This window comes from Microcaecilia unicolor, chromosome 6 (genome assembly GCF_901765095.1).
Source record: "Microcaecilia unicolor chromosome 6, aMicUni1.1, whole genome shotgun sequence".
Taxonomy (NCBI): domain Eukaryota; kingdom Metazoa; phylum Chordata; class Amphibia; order Gymnophiona; family Siphonopidae; genus Microcaecilia; species Microcaecilia unicolor.
Genome location: NC_044036.1, coordinates 62,236,166 through 62,253,671, shown reverse-complemented (window position 1 = coordinate 62,253,671; position 17,506 = coordinate 62,236,166). Strand labels below are relative to the sequence as shown.

Below are 17,506 nucleotides of genomic sequence, written 5' to 3'. Positions count from 1 at the left end.
GGTGTTCAGTTGGGTACGGTAGGTTTTGGAGGGCTCACCATACAATCTAAGGGGATAACAGTGAAATGTGTACCTGGAACCTTTTATGTGATGTCCACTGCAGTGCCCCCTAGAGTGCCCCACTGCTCTACTGGGATGTCTGTGTGGCAAGTCTTCTAAGAATGTTAGACCCCATGCATCACAATGGTTTGTTTTTGTGCGTTTTTCCCTTGAATGCCTTTTTTTGTATCAAAATGGTCACAAAAAAAATGAACCGAGCACAAAACATGTACAAAACGTCTAGGAAGTGGCCATTTTTTAAACAAAAAAATAGAAATTTTTCTGGTTCGAAAATCGCTGTGTTCACCACTTGATTTTTGGACATTTTCAGCAAAATGTGCAAAATCAGATTTTGACATCATATCGACAATGCCCCTCTAAACTTGTCTACATCAGTGTTTCCGTACCCTGTCCTTAAGGCACACCCAACTGGTCTGGTTTTAGCATATCCATAATGAACATACATGAGAGATATCTGCATAAATTGGAGATCTCAACCTGCATATTCATTGTGGCAATTCTGAAAGCCCTGAATAGGTGTATCTTCAGGAAAGGGTTGGGAAACAGTAGTCTAGGTCATCATCTCTTTCTAGTTGCTAGTCTAATTATAATACTTAACAGTATATATTTATTATAGATTATGTCAACAGACAATTCATAGTTTTATCCAAAACTTTCATATGAAGGACTGGATTCAACAAGAGGTTTCTTTGCTGTCACACCTTAGGAAAAATATAGGCTAAGCCAGGCCCAAAGTAAGCTTTTTTTTTTTTTCACAATGAAAAATTACAAAAATATCACAATACAAATGGCACACCTTAATGCCAAGGGCCAAATGCAGTTGAGACATGTTAACAGTCAAAACGGGTAACACAAAATTATTTGGATAAATTGAAGGGTGGTCAAAGGCAAATTATATGTGCAATTGAATAAGGTAACTGGTCTTAGTTACAAAGTGGGTAATTCTCTATAGCAGCGTTTTTCAACTGGTGTGCTGTGGGGAGTCTGGGAATCCCCTCCAGATCATGTGATCTTCCTCCCTTGGGTCTCTCTCCTCTCTGCTGAAATTTTTCAAACTTTGCGATTGCCAGCAGGTATTAAAACAGGCTTTCCTCTGGCCAGTCCTGGGGTCCTTCCTTCTAACATGACTTTCTTTTGCTGCACAAGAGGGACACAGCAGAGGGAAAGCCTGTTCTAATGCTGCTGGCAATGCAAAGTTTGAAGAATCAGCGGAGAGAAGAGAGAGGCCCGAGTTGTGGAGTAGGACTGTAGGAAAACAGATTAGACCCATGGGAGAGGGGCAAACAGCCTGACCAAAAAGAAGAGGGGAGACAGGCTGCCCATAAAGGGAAAAGAAGAGAGGGAGACAGGCTGCATATATAGGAATGAGAAGAAGGGGAGACAGGCTGCACATACAGGGAAGGAAGAGGGGAGACAAGATAAAGTTGAGAAGGAGGCAAATAAATTGAAGAAAGTTAAACATGAAAAATCAGTACTAAACAGACATAGGGCAGGAGGTGAGAAAAGAAATAGCAAATGGAAACAGAGTTAAGAGCACAGACAGAGGAAAGCAGAACCAAAGATTGGGAGCAAGAAGATTAGAATAATAAAATCACCAGACTACAAAAGTAGGAAAAATGATTTTATTTTTAGTTTTGTGATTGAATTTTGGGCAGTGTTTAAAATTTACATCTGTCGTCTTTATTTAGCACTGTACATGAGGACACGTATTTCATTCTGTTTCTCACGTATGGCACGACGTACAGAGTCCTGTATCCAGTGCCTTTTTTGTAGAAAAAAAGGTGCCGGTCAGGGTTGCCAGGTGGAAAATATTTTTCCAGCCTAAAGGAGCCCAAAATCCAGCCCAAAACCCGCCCAAACTCAAACCCCGCCCCTGACACCCCCGCGTCATCACCCCCGCCCCCGCCGTCATCAACCCCGCCCCCGCCGTCATCGGCCCCGCCTTCCCCGTCACTAACCCCGCCTTCCCCGTCACTAACCCCGCCTCCCACGTCACTAACCCCGCCTCCCACGTCACTAACCCCGCCTCCCATGTCACTAACACCGGCCACAAACGTCACTAACCCCGCCCACCGCGGCCGAAAAAGCCACCTAAAAAAACCGCCCGAAGCACAAAAACCAGCCCAAAAAACCGCAACCCGCCGCGGGCAAAAATTTCCCGCGGCGGGTCGCGGAAAACCGCCCAATTGGGCGGTAAAACCGCCCACCTGGCAACACTGGTGCCGGTACTCATTATGGGCGGGGTCACCACATATGGCTCCACCCCCATGATAGCCACACCCACATTAACCACACCCCCTATACCAGCCATGGCGCATATAAACAGACATCATTGAAAATATTATAGTACTATAGGAGAAAAAAATAACGTGATTTTTTTTCATTATAAATAATCTCTGTAAGCTCTTACAGCTCCGGTATACCCAGTTCAAAATAAGACAGCCAATGTAAATTCTCAAATTGGACATATTACAAACACTAAAATGAAAATAAAATGATTTTTTTCTACCTTTGTTGTCTGGTGACTGTTTTTCTTTCCATATTGGTCCCAGTCTGTGATTCTGCTTTCCTTTGTTTTCACTTAACTCTTCTGTGCCATTTGTCATTTTTGTCTCCTTTTTCTTTGCTTTCTTCAATATTTTTCAGGCTCTCTCTCTGTCCAGATTTAATTCATTCTTACTATCCATTCTTTAATTTCCTTCATCTACCTGTGGCTTTTCATCTTTTCCTCACCCTTGTTCTCCCCATGCCCCTTCCTCTTATTCTCCAGTCTTTCTCTATTCCCCTTTTCCATCCAGCAGCTCTGCTTTCTCTCCCCATCCTTCCAGTGTCTCCCCTATTTCTTTCTGCATTCTTCCATCCAGGGTCTTCCCTCTTTCTCTCCCTAGCCTTCCGTTTTCCCTCTCTCTCTCCCCATCCTTCCATCTGTTTTTCCCTCTCTCTCTCTCTCCCCATCCTTCCATCTGTTTTTCCCCCTCTCTCTCCCCATCCTTCCATCTGTTTTCCCTCTCTCTTTCCCCAATCCTTCCATCTGTTTTCCCCTCTCTCCCCAATCCTTCCATCTGTTTTTCCCTCTCTCCCCCCATCCTTCCATCTGTTTTTCCCTCTCTCTCCCCATCCTTCCATCTGTTTTCCCCTCTCTCTCCCCATCCTTCCATCTGTTTTCCCCTCTCTCCCCCCAATCCTTCCCTCTGTTGTTTTCCCTCTTTCTCCCCATCCTTCCATCTGTTTTTCCCCCTCTCTCTCCCCATCCTTCCATCTGTTTTCCCTCTCTCTTTCCCCAATCCTTCCATCTGTTTTTCCCCTCTCTCCCCAATCCTTCCATCTGTTTTTCCCTCTCTCCCCCATCCTTCCATCTGTTTTTTCCCTCTCTCTCCCCATCCTTCCATCTGTTTTCCCCTCTCTCCCCCCAATCCTTCCCTCTGTTGTTTTCCCTCTTTCTCCCCATCCTTCCATCTGTTTTTCCCCTCTCTCCCCAATCCTTCCATCTGTTTTTTCCCCTCTCTCCCCAATCCTTCCATCTGTTTTTCCCTCTCTCTCCCCATCCTTCCATCTGTTTTCCCCTCTCTCTCCCCATCCTTCCATCTGTTTTCCCCTCTCTCTCCCCAATCCTTCCCTCTTTCTCTCTCTCCCCAATCCTTCCCTCTGTTGGTTTCCCTCTCCCTGCCAAGTTTCCCCACGAACGGCGCGAAGTTGCAACGCACGCGGCACCAGCCCCTATTTCCGGCCGCTGCTGCTTCTCCTGTTGAGCAGCAGCGGCCGCTACACAAAGAAAAAGAAGATTTTAAACAAAAATTGAAACCTGGCTGAAACGCGGCACCCCCGGCACTGTAGACAGCCATTAGGCATTGGCTGTTGCCCCGCAGGGCCGCAGCCGCTCCTCCTCTTGCCTCTACATCACTGCCCCTGGAGGAAGACCCCGGAGGAGCGCAGTGACGTAGAGGCAAGAGGAGGAGTGGCTGTGGGGCAACAGCCAATGCCTAATGGCTGTCTACAGTGCCAGGGGTGCCACGTTTCAGCCAGGTTTGAAGTTTTTTTTTAAATCTTTTTCTTTGTGTAGCGGCCGCTGCTGCTCAACAGGAGAAGCAGCAGCGGCCGGAAATGGGGGCTGGCACTGCGTGCGGGACATGGACTCACGGGGCGGGGGGAGCAAAAAAAAAAAGGTGCCGGTACGCCGTACCATTGCGTACCGGCACAAAAAAAGCACTGCCTGTATCTCTGCTTTCAGTTTTCGTCTGCATGTTTTTTGCAGTTCTCTATTTTGTATCAGGTCAGAGTCATGTTCTGCTTCTGCAACTGAGGTGTGAAAGATTCTGCTGCCATGTGGTGTCTGTTTAGAAATCTGTAACACTCCATCTTATTCCAGTTTCCCAGTAGCAGGTATACTGGTGCTCTAATGTATTTCAGTAGCATATTAAATAAAACTACTTCTGAAGGTTACAGATATGGGTGGGGGTGGAATGGATCTTAGCAGGGATGGGCAGGTATAGGTTAGATTCCAGTGGTGTGCCTTGACAAATTTTACACCTAAGTGTGTCACGAGATAAAAAAGGTTGAAAATCACTACTTAATAGGAGGTTACCTGAAGTTAGGTCCTAGGTTAGTGTACGCTAAGCGCAAATTCTATAATGCAGTTCTGCACGGAAGTGCTGTTATAGAATAATAGCGTAAGTTTGCATTGTCGTGCCTATCGATAGGCCCGAAAATTGTTATTTATGCCTGCTTAAAGACTAGTGTAAATGCTCACACCTAAGAACTGGCATGTGTGTAAATAATACAACATTGTGCATAATTGCTTGGCACTCCCCTGACCCAACTATGCCCAGGGCCACCGAGAGACCGCCACACGTGCCACCCCCCCCCCCCCCCACCTGGGCTGCTATGCCCCCACCCCCGCATATTTCTGTCTGCTTCCTCACTCTGTCCTCTCCTGTGCTGCTCCTGTCTGTGCCAGGAATCAAGACCTGGATGATTGCATTCATGCGATATCACGTTAATGCAATCATCCAGGTCCTGGGTGGCACACAGGAGCAGGAGAGGACAGTCCCGGAAGCAGGCACGAAGAAGCTTGCTGGCGCCATGGCTGGACCCGTGGAATTTTGCCCCCTCGGTGGCCCTGACTATGCCCCTCCCAGGTCCACATCCCCTTTGGAGTTGCATACCTTAGAAATTAGGCGCTTAGTTTATAAAATAGGGGTGTAAGTCAGTTACAGGCATAAATGCTAATATTGCCAATTAGTGTATGTTAAGGCCAATTGTTGATACTTATTGCCAGTTAAATACCAATTTAGTGCTAATTTGCAAATTAAGTTAAGCATGGAACTGACCCTATTCTATAACCATGGGCCCAGTTGCATACCTATCTTTGAGTGCCATGTATAGAATTTGGGGGAAAGTGTGTGACAAGCTATACCAGATGTGGAGCAAGTGGATAGTCAGTCAATATATTTATTAAAGGCTTGGGAGAAGAGCCAAGCTTTCACCTAGTTCCTACAGCAGATATAGTTGGGCATAGCCATTCTCGGAATGAGCTCTTTTTTAGTAGCACCCCTGCCCTTTTTAGTGTTGTTGGCAGCTGCCCTTCCACATGAGAGGCATTAAATGTTTTAGTGCCCCCCCCCCTTCATTGAGGCCACTGCTAGCTAGCTTTTCTGAAGGGTAATGGGATTTCATATACCACCTTTCTGTGGTACAATTATATGCAGACACTTTTCTCTGTCCCTAGTGGGCTTACAATCCAAATCTTATGCCTGGGCAATGGAGGGTTAAGTGACTTGCCCAGAGTCACAAGGAGCTGCACTGGGAATTTGAACCCAGTTCCCCAGGTTTATTTATTTATTACATTTGTACCCCACATTATCCCACCTATATGCTGCCTCAATGTGGCTTACAGAGTGTTATTATGACATATTCATGAGAGGATAATAGATATAGTCGGTGGTAGGATGAAGATATTTGGAGAAAGAGAAGGGGGTGTTAAATAGGGTGATGTAGGAGGTGTAATTGGTTGTGTGGGTGGGTTGTGTGGTGATTTGTGTCTTTAGGGGTTCTTTTTGTAGGATCTGTTGAAGAGATGTGTCTTCAAGGATTTGTGAAAGTTGCTTAGATTGTCCATGAAACAAATGAACAAAATTATCAAAAATTGGGGGTAACGCATTCCATAGCTGTGTGCTTCTATACGAGAAGGTGGTGGCGTATGCTTGCTTGTATTTGAGTCCTTTACAGCTGGGAAAGTTCAAGTTGAGGAATTTGTGGGCTGATCTCTTGGCGTTTCTGGGCGGTAGGTCCACTAGATTAGACATGTAAAGTGGGGCATCTTGTGTACGATCGTGCATATCTTGAATTCGATGCGTTCCTTGAGTGGTAGCCAGTGAAGGTTCTCTCTTAAGGGTGTCGCACTTTCGTATTTGGTTTTACCAAATATGATTCTGGCTGCGGTATTTTGGGCTGTTTGGAGTTTCTTAATAGTCTGTTCTTTGCAGCCGGCGTACAGAGCGTTACAGTAGTCCAAGTGACTTAATACTATATACTGTATCAGGGTACGGAAAATGCCGGGCCCCCCTCCACCCACCCTCTGTCGCTCCCGGAACTAACCTTAAACACCTCCTTTCACCTTCGCAGCAAGCAGCAGCAGGGCAGACCTCTCCTTCCTTCCGTGCCCCGCCCTCGCGGACGTTACGTCAGGCGAGGGCAGGACACGGAAGGAAGGAGTGGCCTTGCCCTGCTGCTGCGAAGGTGAAAGGAGGCATTTAAGGTTAGTTCCGGGAGCGACGGCGGGCGGGCCAACCCCGATGTTTCCCCGAAAAATAAGACAGCCCCTGAAAATAAGACCTAGCACATTTTGGGGGGCAAAAATTAATATAAGACAGTGTCTTATTTTCGGGGAAACACGGTATCTCCCTATTGTTAAATATAAAGAAGAAATTCACTGAGTATAACAGAAAGCTGCTTTGTCTTTGGCAGCAATTAACAGTGAGGTGTTAATTATGCAAAACGTACTTGCTGAGAATTACTTGCTGTAAAATGCCTGCTTCCTGGAAAGATTAAATTTTCCAGAGGGATGGATGGTTAGTTTGCCTTGCATAACTGCTTATTCATCCATAGTAGAGAAATATCTATATTATTTTGAGCTTCATAAGCTTGAGAACTATGTTGAAATAATACTGCTGTTTTGGTTACCTGATCCCTGTTTGTAATCTGGCTAAGATTCTGATCCCTTTAGTTCTGGATTTCTTTCTCCCTGCAGAGCTTTAAGAGTAAGAGCTATCATCCAAATAAGAGAAACTCACTCCATCTTCATCCCATATCCATGATTTTACAAGTACAGTCTTTTGGTAACAAAGGTAAAAAATATGGTCTTTAAAGTCATGTATCTAACAAGGTACTTCTGTTCATTCCCTAGAATCCTTTGTAATCTCTCTACATAAAAGCCCTTTTAAACAGAGTTAAGACCTTACCTTAAATTAGAGGCAGGGTTGTCCTGTTCATCACAGTTCTTTAGCATTGCATATTGTCATTTTTGTTCCCACTTTTCAGCCTCTAGATCTAATGGTCCAACTCAAGCAAGTCACTGGATAATGTTTTCTTTTATTGTCCAGGAGGGGGTACTAGTTGCTATGCTATACTATATAGTTCTTATAGTCCGCTGAATTCTATCTAGATTGTAAGTGGATTGACACTACAAGAAATCCTGCATGCCAAGAGAATTACATTGTAACCACTAGGCCACGCCTGCTGGAGTGGAGGAGTGGCCTAGTGGTTAGAACATCTGTCTTGCAATCCAGAGGTGGCCGGTTCAAATCCCACTGCTGCGCCTTGCAATCTTGGGCAAGTCACTTAACCCTCCATTGCCTCAGGTACAAACTTAGATTGTGAGCCCTCCTGGGTCAGAGAAATATCCAGTGTACCTGAATGTAACTCACCTTCAGCAACTGCTGAAAAAGTTGTGAGCTAAATCTAAATAAATAGTATTCTTTAACTATTAACATTCAATTTGCATATGAGAAAAGAGAGGTTTTCAAAAACTTACAAAATATATACAGTAGTAATTCTGAATTTCACGCATCTCCAAAGGTAGGGAGTTCCAAACCTTAACTCCTTGATACAGAATAAAGAATTCTAAATCGTTGCACATCCAGAAGTCTTCATGCAGAGAAAGACAAATGTTGCCTTCTTCCAACACAAAATCAAAATAATAGAAAGAAATGCAAAATAAAATTGGTACTAGAAACTGAAAAAACAGCGAAAATTAGAAGAATAAATAGAAAAATTACTTTTTAACCTAAACTGCAGGAACTCACTGTGCCTGGATGGCACCTAATGTAACTACGAGAAGCTGGCTGAATGGGTAAAGCAATGGATCCATTGTGCTCTGCATGCATGGATCCAAATATTATCCTTGCACCAAATGTTTTCCTCCAAAAAGGCACATGGGGGGGGGGGGCAGGAGTAGCTCTAATGTGTGTTTAAAAAAATTATTGAAACAAATGAACAAAATTATCAAAAATTGGGGGAAAGAAGCCACATAAACCAAATATCTTGCCTATACACATCTCTGATACTCCTGTGAGGCTTGAATTTCTTTTAACTACTATTGCCACTACCATTACATTCTGCAGTGAGTGAAAGACATCTTATTGAAGCAAGGGAAATTCTGTCCCACTCATAAAGGACTGAAGTTCCCATTTTATGGATTTACCTTTGCATACTATGGGTTTGTCGATATGGGAGAAGCATGGACAGGCCATGAGCATGCCCAATACTTATGCACCAGCAGTTAGGTGTGAGCATTTATACCAGACACTGAGCTAGCGTCAGAGCTCATGCCTAGTAGACTTACACTAGCATTCTATAACAGCAATTACACAAATAGGACTAGATTCAAAAAAGACCTCACAAATCATGTAAACCACAGACTTCAAAATAGACTCTTTCCCATGGACAGAGGAAACATCCTACTCACTCCACTGCCAAAAGATGCTAAAAAAAGCACAATGGACATAACCAATTATCACCCAGTAGCATCTATCCCGCTCATAACCAAACTCATGGAGGGCATACTGACGAAACAATTTACTTAATACCTAAATAAACACTCAATTCTGCATGAGTCTCAATCAGGATTTCGGTCAAATCACAGCCCCGAAACTGTACTAGTGTCTGCAATGAACTCATTCAAACAAGCAATTGCAACTGGTAACAACATACTCCTCCTACAATTCAACATGTCCAGCGCCTTTGACATGGTTAATCATGGAATACTATTACATATACTAGAATACTTCAGAGTAGGAGGTACGGTTCTCACATGGCTCAAAGGATTCCTGACCACAAGATCATACCAAGTGACAACGAACGCAGACATATCACCCCCATGGATACCTGAATGTGGAGTTCCCCAAGGATCCCCCCTCTCACCAACTCTCTTCAACCTAATGATGATACCTCTAGCCAAACTTCTAGCCAACCAAAACCTCAACCCCTACATATATGCAGATAATGTCACGATTTACATCCCGTTCAAACATGATCTAAACAAGATCAACCAAAGCCTCCAAATCATGCACTCCTGGGCGGATGCCTTCCACCTAAAACTCAATGCAGAAAAAACACAATGTCTTGTACTCACTTTACAACACAACCAACTACTCTACCATAACCACACCATACTGTTCTCTACCCGTCTCACAAAATCTGAAAATTCTTGGAGTTACCATTGATCGAAACCTCACACTCGATGCCCACATGAAGAATACGACGAAAAAGATGTTCCACTCCATGTGGAAACTCAAAAGAGTAAAACCTTTCTTCCTGAGATACATCTTCTGTACCCTAGTACAGTCAATGGTAATAAGTAATCTGGACTACTGCAACACACTATACGCTGGCTGCAAAGAACAGACTATCAAAAAACTCCAAACAGCCCAGAATACTGCAGCCAGACTCATATTTGGAAAAACAAAATATGAAAGTGCAAAACCCCTAAGAGAGAAACTTCACTGGCTCCCACTCAAGGAACGCATTGCGTTCAAGATCTGCATGATTGTACACAAAATCATTCACGCAGACACCTCAATCTACATGCTAAACCTTGTGGACCTGCCTCCCAGAAACGCCATAAGATCATCTCGCAAATTTCACAATCTGCACTACCCCAGCTGTAAAGGACTGAAATACAAGCTGATACACGCCACCACCTTCTCTTACATGAGCACGCAGTTGTGGAATGCACTATCTACAACCCTAAAAATTATTGATGAAATAACTAACTTTTGCAAATCTCTGAAGACATATCTCTTCAAGAAGGCCTACAAAGATAACCCATAGCCTTACAAAACTACCTCACCAACCCAGCCAGTATTATAGTCCACCTTCTATACTATCCTGCATAACATCCTCCTTCTTTCTGCCCTTACTTAAACCTTGTACATTATCAATTGTTTCTGATAAAATTGTATCTGATAACCTGGAATGACTATGTCATAACAAAACTCTGTAAACCACATTGAGCCTGCAAATAGGTGGCAAAATGTGGGATACAAATGCAATAAAATAAATAAATAAATACATTCTATATATCACGCCTAAAAAAAAAAATCTGTGTCAAAATGAAATGTATCTAGGAGTGTTCTATAAAGTATGCCTAAATTTCCATGCAGTTTACAGAATACACCAAGCGCCTGTCCACGCTTCTAAATTTAGTCATGGAGAGTTACACCAAGTAACTGTAAATACCAAAGCGTAAATTTCACGTGGACCGGGTGCATTCTATAACAACGCACAAAGGGCACTGTTTACTAAGCTGCGTTATAGGCGCATTAGCATTTTTAATGCATGTTAACTGTGTACGCACCTACAACATCCCTATAGGTGTCTACACGGTTAGCGTGCACGCTAATTGTAGGCACATTAAAAATGCTAATGCACCTTAGTAAACAGGGCCCATAGAGTCTAGAAGCACCCATGACCCGCCCATTGCAGGTCCATGTCCACACTCCCTTTTCAACTATGCAACTTAAACTTTACATGCATAGTTTGTGTAAATTCTAATGAATGCCAATTAGTGTCTAATTGCTTGTTAAATGGCAATTATCAGTGCTGATTGGCTTCTTAAGTAATTAATTTGTGTGTGAAAATCCAGAATATGACTGGATTTGCATGTGCAGCTTAAGTCGTGCTATATAGAATTTGAGAGATAATTGCCATTATAGAATTTGCACTTAGCGTACATACTTTAGGCAACCTTTTGAGAATTACCCCTGTACTGTTTAGCAAAATGTTTGTACTCTTGAGTTTGTACAGAAAGAAAAATTACTGAAAGTTCATTACATTTTATAGGATTGCTGCAAGGAAAGCTAACCTAGTCAAATAAAAATTTAAAAAATCTCTGCACGCTCTTACTTTGCTGTCTAACATGATATATTTATTATAAATAAAAATTACTGATCTCGGAAACTTAATGGAAACAAAACTCAACAACAAAAGAAAATAAGACGATTCCTTTTTTTATTGGACTATCTTTTATTGGAACTCAAATAGTAAAAAGAAAAGAGGATTTTATGGTAGTGGAGTGGGGAATGGTTTTATGGACTGGTCACTTGGAGAGGGCAGGCAGGTGATTCATAGAACTTTTGCAAATGCCTATGGGACAAAATATTGGCTGGCACAGTTAGACAATTACTAAGGAAATAATAGGCCCCCTGTTTGGCAATGCATCACCTGACCCACCATGCACTGAGACACTTGAGATGGCCTCTAGATCAGTGTTCCCCAAGTACAGTCCTGAAGTACCCCTTGCCAGTCAGGTTTTCAGGATTGTCACAATGAATATGAATGAACTTGATTTACGTACACTGCCATTAGATGCAAATTTCTTTCATGCATATTCATTGTGGATATCCTGAAAACCTAACTGGCAAGCGGTACTCCAGGACTGGACTTTGGAAAACTGCTTTAGATAAAGTCATTTCAGTTCTCAGTTCAGAGATGCCACTTGTCTCAACACTTTTGTGCAGCTGGATTTCCATGCTAACAAACTCTGGGGAAAAAGGGCCTGACCTGGTGGTAGGGGCCATTTTTCTCATGCACCAGGGCCCTTTTTACCGCAGAGACCCCAGGTGCACATGGCCATGCGGTAAGAGAACTATTACCGCATGGCCATGCAATGGGGAGCCCTTACCACCACCCAATGAGGCTTACTGCCACTCTGTAAAAGGGCCCCTCTGTCTCTTCTCTCATTCTCTTTCTCATGTGAATATCTCCACCCCAGTTATGGCTGCAGTTCAGGCACAAATATCATCAGATCCTCCAGATAAAGACAGGAAAGGAAGCACTTGAACATAGCTATCTGTACACAATTCCAAAGTGCAGTTCACAGTGAGATGGTCTTTAGAGAGCGGAAGCATAAGCGGTATGATTAAGGGTATTAGAGGAACTCTCCTCAGTTTTGTATTCTCACCAGGGCTGGTGTTAGACATTTATTTTTATTTATTTATTAGGATTTATTTACCACCTTTTTGAAGGAATTCATTCAAGGTGGTTTACAGCAAGAATAAGTCAAACAGAAGCAATAGACAATGACAGCAGTAAAAATGTTCAAATGTTAGGGCCCAGTGCAGAAGGCTATGACGGGGCCCTTTACCATGCAGAAGGCTGTGTCTTATTCAGCTTTAGGCAATCTTGGGGCCCGGGGCAACTTCCCTGTTTGCGCCTCCCCTCCCCCCCCCCCCCCAAAAAAAATGCAAGTCCTAAGTCTCACAGCCCTCAATGAGCTCACCCCAGAGCAGTATATCACTAACCTCGCCCTGTAGAGTCTAACCTGGTGAGTTTTTCATGTCTCAGTAACACACTCTTAACTCCCAGCTGTCTTCCATTCTTCAATGAAGCATGCTGTCACTTATCATTCCTCAGTCCTTACACTCACTTTCTGCTGCCCTATATACAGTAAGCTCACATCCAGGCACACCAAGACCACCTGCAGAGAGACCACATCATGCCTCATCCCTCCACTCCTCCATTTATTCTAGGGAACCACAATCCTGTCATCTTACTAGTACCAGGGTTCAATTGCTTTTATTTTTCTTGAAACACAAATCACAGTATTTCACAAAATAGCTCTTACTTACTTACTTCAAAATGAATATCAGTCTCGCAGTTGCCTATGCCAGCCTTGCCATGTAGACTTTGCCCCAAGTTTTATGCTGAAATTCAGTACACAATTTCCTAATTCAGGCATGAAAATATATATATTTTTGCACCTGTAAAAATAAACAAATCATTTACAAACAATATGCAAGTAAAAAAATATGCAAACATGGGAGAGTGGGAGGATCACCAGGGAAGCATGTATTTTTTAGTGCAGTGGGTATGTGCTAGCCACAGAACTAATATTTTGCACAGAGATCATACCAGGACCTGAAGCAGCATAGCATACACATGCACCTCAATTGTGAATATCATGTTATACACATTAACAAAACTAATTCTATATTGGCGCTCAAAATTGTGTGCGCACAATTGTTGACCTGCACCAAATTTGTTCACACAATTTAATTCATAAAAGAGCCAATTAGTGCTGATAATTGGATGCTAATCAATTATCACTGCTAATTGGCATTAATTAAAATTTGTGTACACATCTGTAGCTATTGGGATCCATGCAGGTCATGCGCGGATCAGGGGCATTCCTGGAACTTGTGCACATAAGGGAGAGCCACATCTAATTTAGGTGCAAGTATTTATACCAGGTTTTAGTTGGTGTAAATCCTTGTGCCCAAAACTGGGCACGGATTCCAGTGCCAAACACTATTCTGTAAACAGTGCCCAACTCTGACCACTGCTTATAGAATAGCCCTTAGCGCTAATTTTTATTGGCATCTGAATTGGGGCGCCATTTATAGAATTGAGTTCTAAATGTGCATATCTGGAATAGCAAACATATATTCCATGTCACACCTGATGTTAAAGACCCAGCATTGTACTAAGCCTTTTAGCCTTCTGCACAGAACTCTGCATCTGTGCTGAATACCAAAGCTTCATTCCCATGGATTTCAATATGCTGCTCGTTGGTGTGTGTACTAGACTTTGCACATGGTTAGCTAGTGTGCAAAACCCGTTTTTGCATAGGGCACCCATAAACCTGTGTGCTAAAGCTGAGCTAGCTGGTGCAAAATGCCTAACACACTTTTATGCAGTTGGACTCTGAGAATATATACACTAGTAGTGTCAATGTAAAAGGTGTTTGCAAAAAAATCATTTCAATTAGGCAAGTATCATAAAGAGCCCAAAACGAGTCTTGCGTTTGGTACCCCTTCTCCTGCTGTTTCCATCCCCTTTCTTTAACATATCGTTCTATCTGCAGCATAAATGAATTTATTGTAACTAGAAAATGACACAGGGATGGGGATCTGCGGTAACTACAGGGATAGGGACAAAGCCCTCAGGGAAGGTGCAAAGATGGGGACAAACTTTGTCCCTGTGTCATTCTCTACTCTGAAGGCTGTTAATGAATTGGACAGTTTTTTTTTTTGTTGTTGTTACATTGGTACCCCACACTTTCCTACTCATGGCAGGCTCAATGTGGCTTACATGGGGCAATGGAGGGTTAAGTGACTTGCCCAGAGTCACAAGGAGCTGCCTGTGCCTGAAGTGGGAATCGAACTCAGTTCCCCAGGACCAAAGTCCACCACCCTAACCACTAGGCCACTCGTCCACTCAGTTATTTATGTTCGGGTGATAAAGGTGACAATGTTTTGATTTTTCTTTTTTGAAAATCAATCAAAATTTGCATGGGGGATAGTGTACATTCCCGGTGCCAGCACATCTTCTGAGAAGACATTTTCTATTGCAGGAAGGACTATGGAAGACAGGAGAGCTAGCCTGAATCCTGAGATTGTTGATGACTTATTATTCCTCCACAGAATAAAAGATCATAACAGTTCTTCATGGGCATACAGAGCGGGTTGTATTTTGTACCCCTGGAGATTTTAACATAGTGGGTTAGGGTTCCATGAGGTAGTAGAAGTCAGCTATTTTTGGGGTTGGAAGGGTAGAGGTGAGGGGGGGAGGGTTGTTATAGTTGCCTGTTGTTATTATTGTTTTCTATTTGTGATGTATAAACAACAGTGGCACAGAATATTGTTCTTTTTCATACTTTAATAAAAGATTTAAATATAAAATCATAAGTGTTTGACGCTTCTGCAGATGAGGACAGAGCCCATGGGGATGGGGACAAACTTTGTCCCAGTGTCAATTCTCTAACAACTTTATCCTTTCATAGTCCTCAGTCTGTCTCTCTATGATTATCATTAATTCATTTGAATCTATTGTAAACTGCTTATATTTTTTTGACTTTGTGGTATATCAAATAAAGATGATGATGGGGAGAAGTTTTTTTTTCTTTGTCTTTACAGTACCGGTACATCTTCCTCACACTAAGAGGAGAGCAGTAGGTCATTCCATCTCTTTGGAGGTATCAGGAAACAGTTCATCCTTGGCCTCTCAGCAGCAGCATCTCCCCAGTGCCCACTCCTCATCTCTTCCAAAGCACAAATTACTTAACATTTATACAAGTAACACTACACAGTAAAACTGTGCCTAGGCATCTGTGTTAGAATGTGTGCTGGGTGTGTGTATCTGTAGTGTGTAATGTTCACTTTCATATCAAGCTGAGTTTTGGCAGTAGAAGGAAAAACTATCAAAGGATTAGCATCTCCAGATGTTGGCTGATTTATACTGCCCCAGAACTGAGCCCGCTGGGGGATTCCTTCTCTATTATATGGAAACATAGAACATGCTGGTAGATAAAGACTGTTATGGCCTATCCAGTCTGCCCATCCATACCATCTCTATCCCTTCTTCTCCCTTAGAGATCCTATGTGTTTGACCAATGCTTTCTTGAATTCAAATACAGTCTTGGACTCCACCACCTCCATGGGGAGACTGTTGCACACATCCACCACCCTTTACATGGAGAAGTATTTCCTTAAATTACTTCTAAGTCTATCTCCTTTCACCTTCATTCTATGGCCTCGCATTTCAGAGTTTCCTTTCAATTGAAAGAGACTTGCCTCATATGCATTTATGCCATGGAGCTATAATAGAAACATTTAAATATCTCCCTTTCTTCTGAAGTATACATATTGAGAAATTTAAGTGGTGTACCCATACACTTTATGATGCAGACCACGGCCCATTTTAGTAGCCACCCTCTGGACTGACTCGATCCTGTTTTATACCTCTTGAAAGTGTGGTCTCCTGATCTATACATACTACTCTAAGGCCCCGATGATCAATTTCTCCACGCTGTTCCAAACAGTGCTGTAAAATTAGCGCTGGAACAGTGTGGGGAAATAACGTCCCTATGATTGAAGCTAATAGCATGTAAATTTATATGCACTATTAGCCTTGATCATGAGGGTACTTCTGCAGGAGGATTGTGCCTACAATCCTCCTGCAGAAGGTGTTTGACAGGTCCGAGTTGACAAAAAAAAAAGCACCCAGATCTGTCAAACATAGCAGTGGTCTAGCACTCCCTGCACCCTCCATACCTTAAAGATGGTGGAGGGAATAGCACTCTCTCCACCTTCCAGCGCTGCCTCCAAAATAGTAGTATCCTGCCCAGTGCAAAGGATACACTTGGTAGGGGGCCACCATTTTGGAGGTGGTGCTGGAAGGAATGCTACTCCCTTCTCTGTCATTTTAAGGTATGGAGGTTCAAGGGCGGTAGACCACTGAGGGGTGACGTTTCTCTCTTATATGTTAGGAAAGCCCCACCCAGCGCATCCCGGGATGCACAGGGCAGGGCCCTGCCATTTTGGAGGAGGTGCTGAAAGGAGAAGGAAGTGATACTCCCTTCTCTGTCATTTCAGGGAGGGGGGGGTTCGGGGTACTAGTGGTCTACCGGACCTCCAGCCCTTTCTTCTGTCTTGGGGGGGGGGGTCTTGTGTGCAGGGTGGGATGCAGATGTATGCTGTGCAGGGCTCCCCATGCTCCGCAAACCCTTATACCAGCTGGCATAGGGTTTGCCATGGCAGCAGTGCCCTTGTTTGGCGTGCTGCTCACTGAGCATTGGGGAGGAATAGTTAATACCCTGTTTAGCATGCTACTTGCTGTCAGAGCTGGAAAGTACTCTGTTTCATGCGCTCACTGGCTCTGATGATGAGGCGTGAGCAAACGAGTGCTAGTATGGTGCTAATAGCCTCTATTGGCTGCATTTGCTTCTGATCATTATTGGCCTCTAAATGGAGTTTCACCAGAGGCACTATCACTTTTCTCCTGCTGGCCGTTATACCTACACAATCCAGTACACCTTAACTAACTGCCCAGGAAAGTCAGATTAAGGCAAACATTACTTATCTAAGTGGGATATTACAGGCAGATAAAATGACTGCTGTCTGTGAAGGTGGATAATCTCGGACAATCCCTCCTTGCCTCGTTCCAGCTGCAT

General features: G+C 43.3%; 1 long non-coding RNA gene across 1 annotated transcript in view; it reads right to left on the bottom strand.

Moving 5' to 3' along the window:
* The window catches only part of LOC115471785, a 35,882-nt gene that overhangs the window by 17,800 nt on the left and 576 nt on the right, over positions 1 to 17,506 (bottom strand). The window contains exon 2 of the long non-coding RNA XR_003942420.1: positions 13,189 to 13,316. This is a non-coding gene — a long non-coding RNA (uncharacterized LOC115471785). The remainder of the gene's footprint in view (positions 1 to 13,188; positions 13,317 to 17,506) is intronic.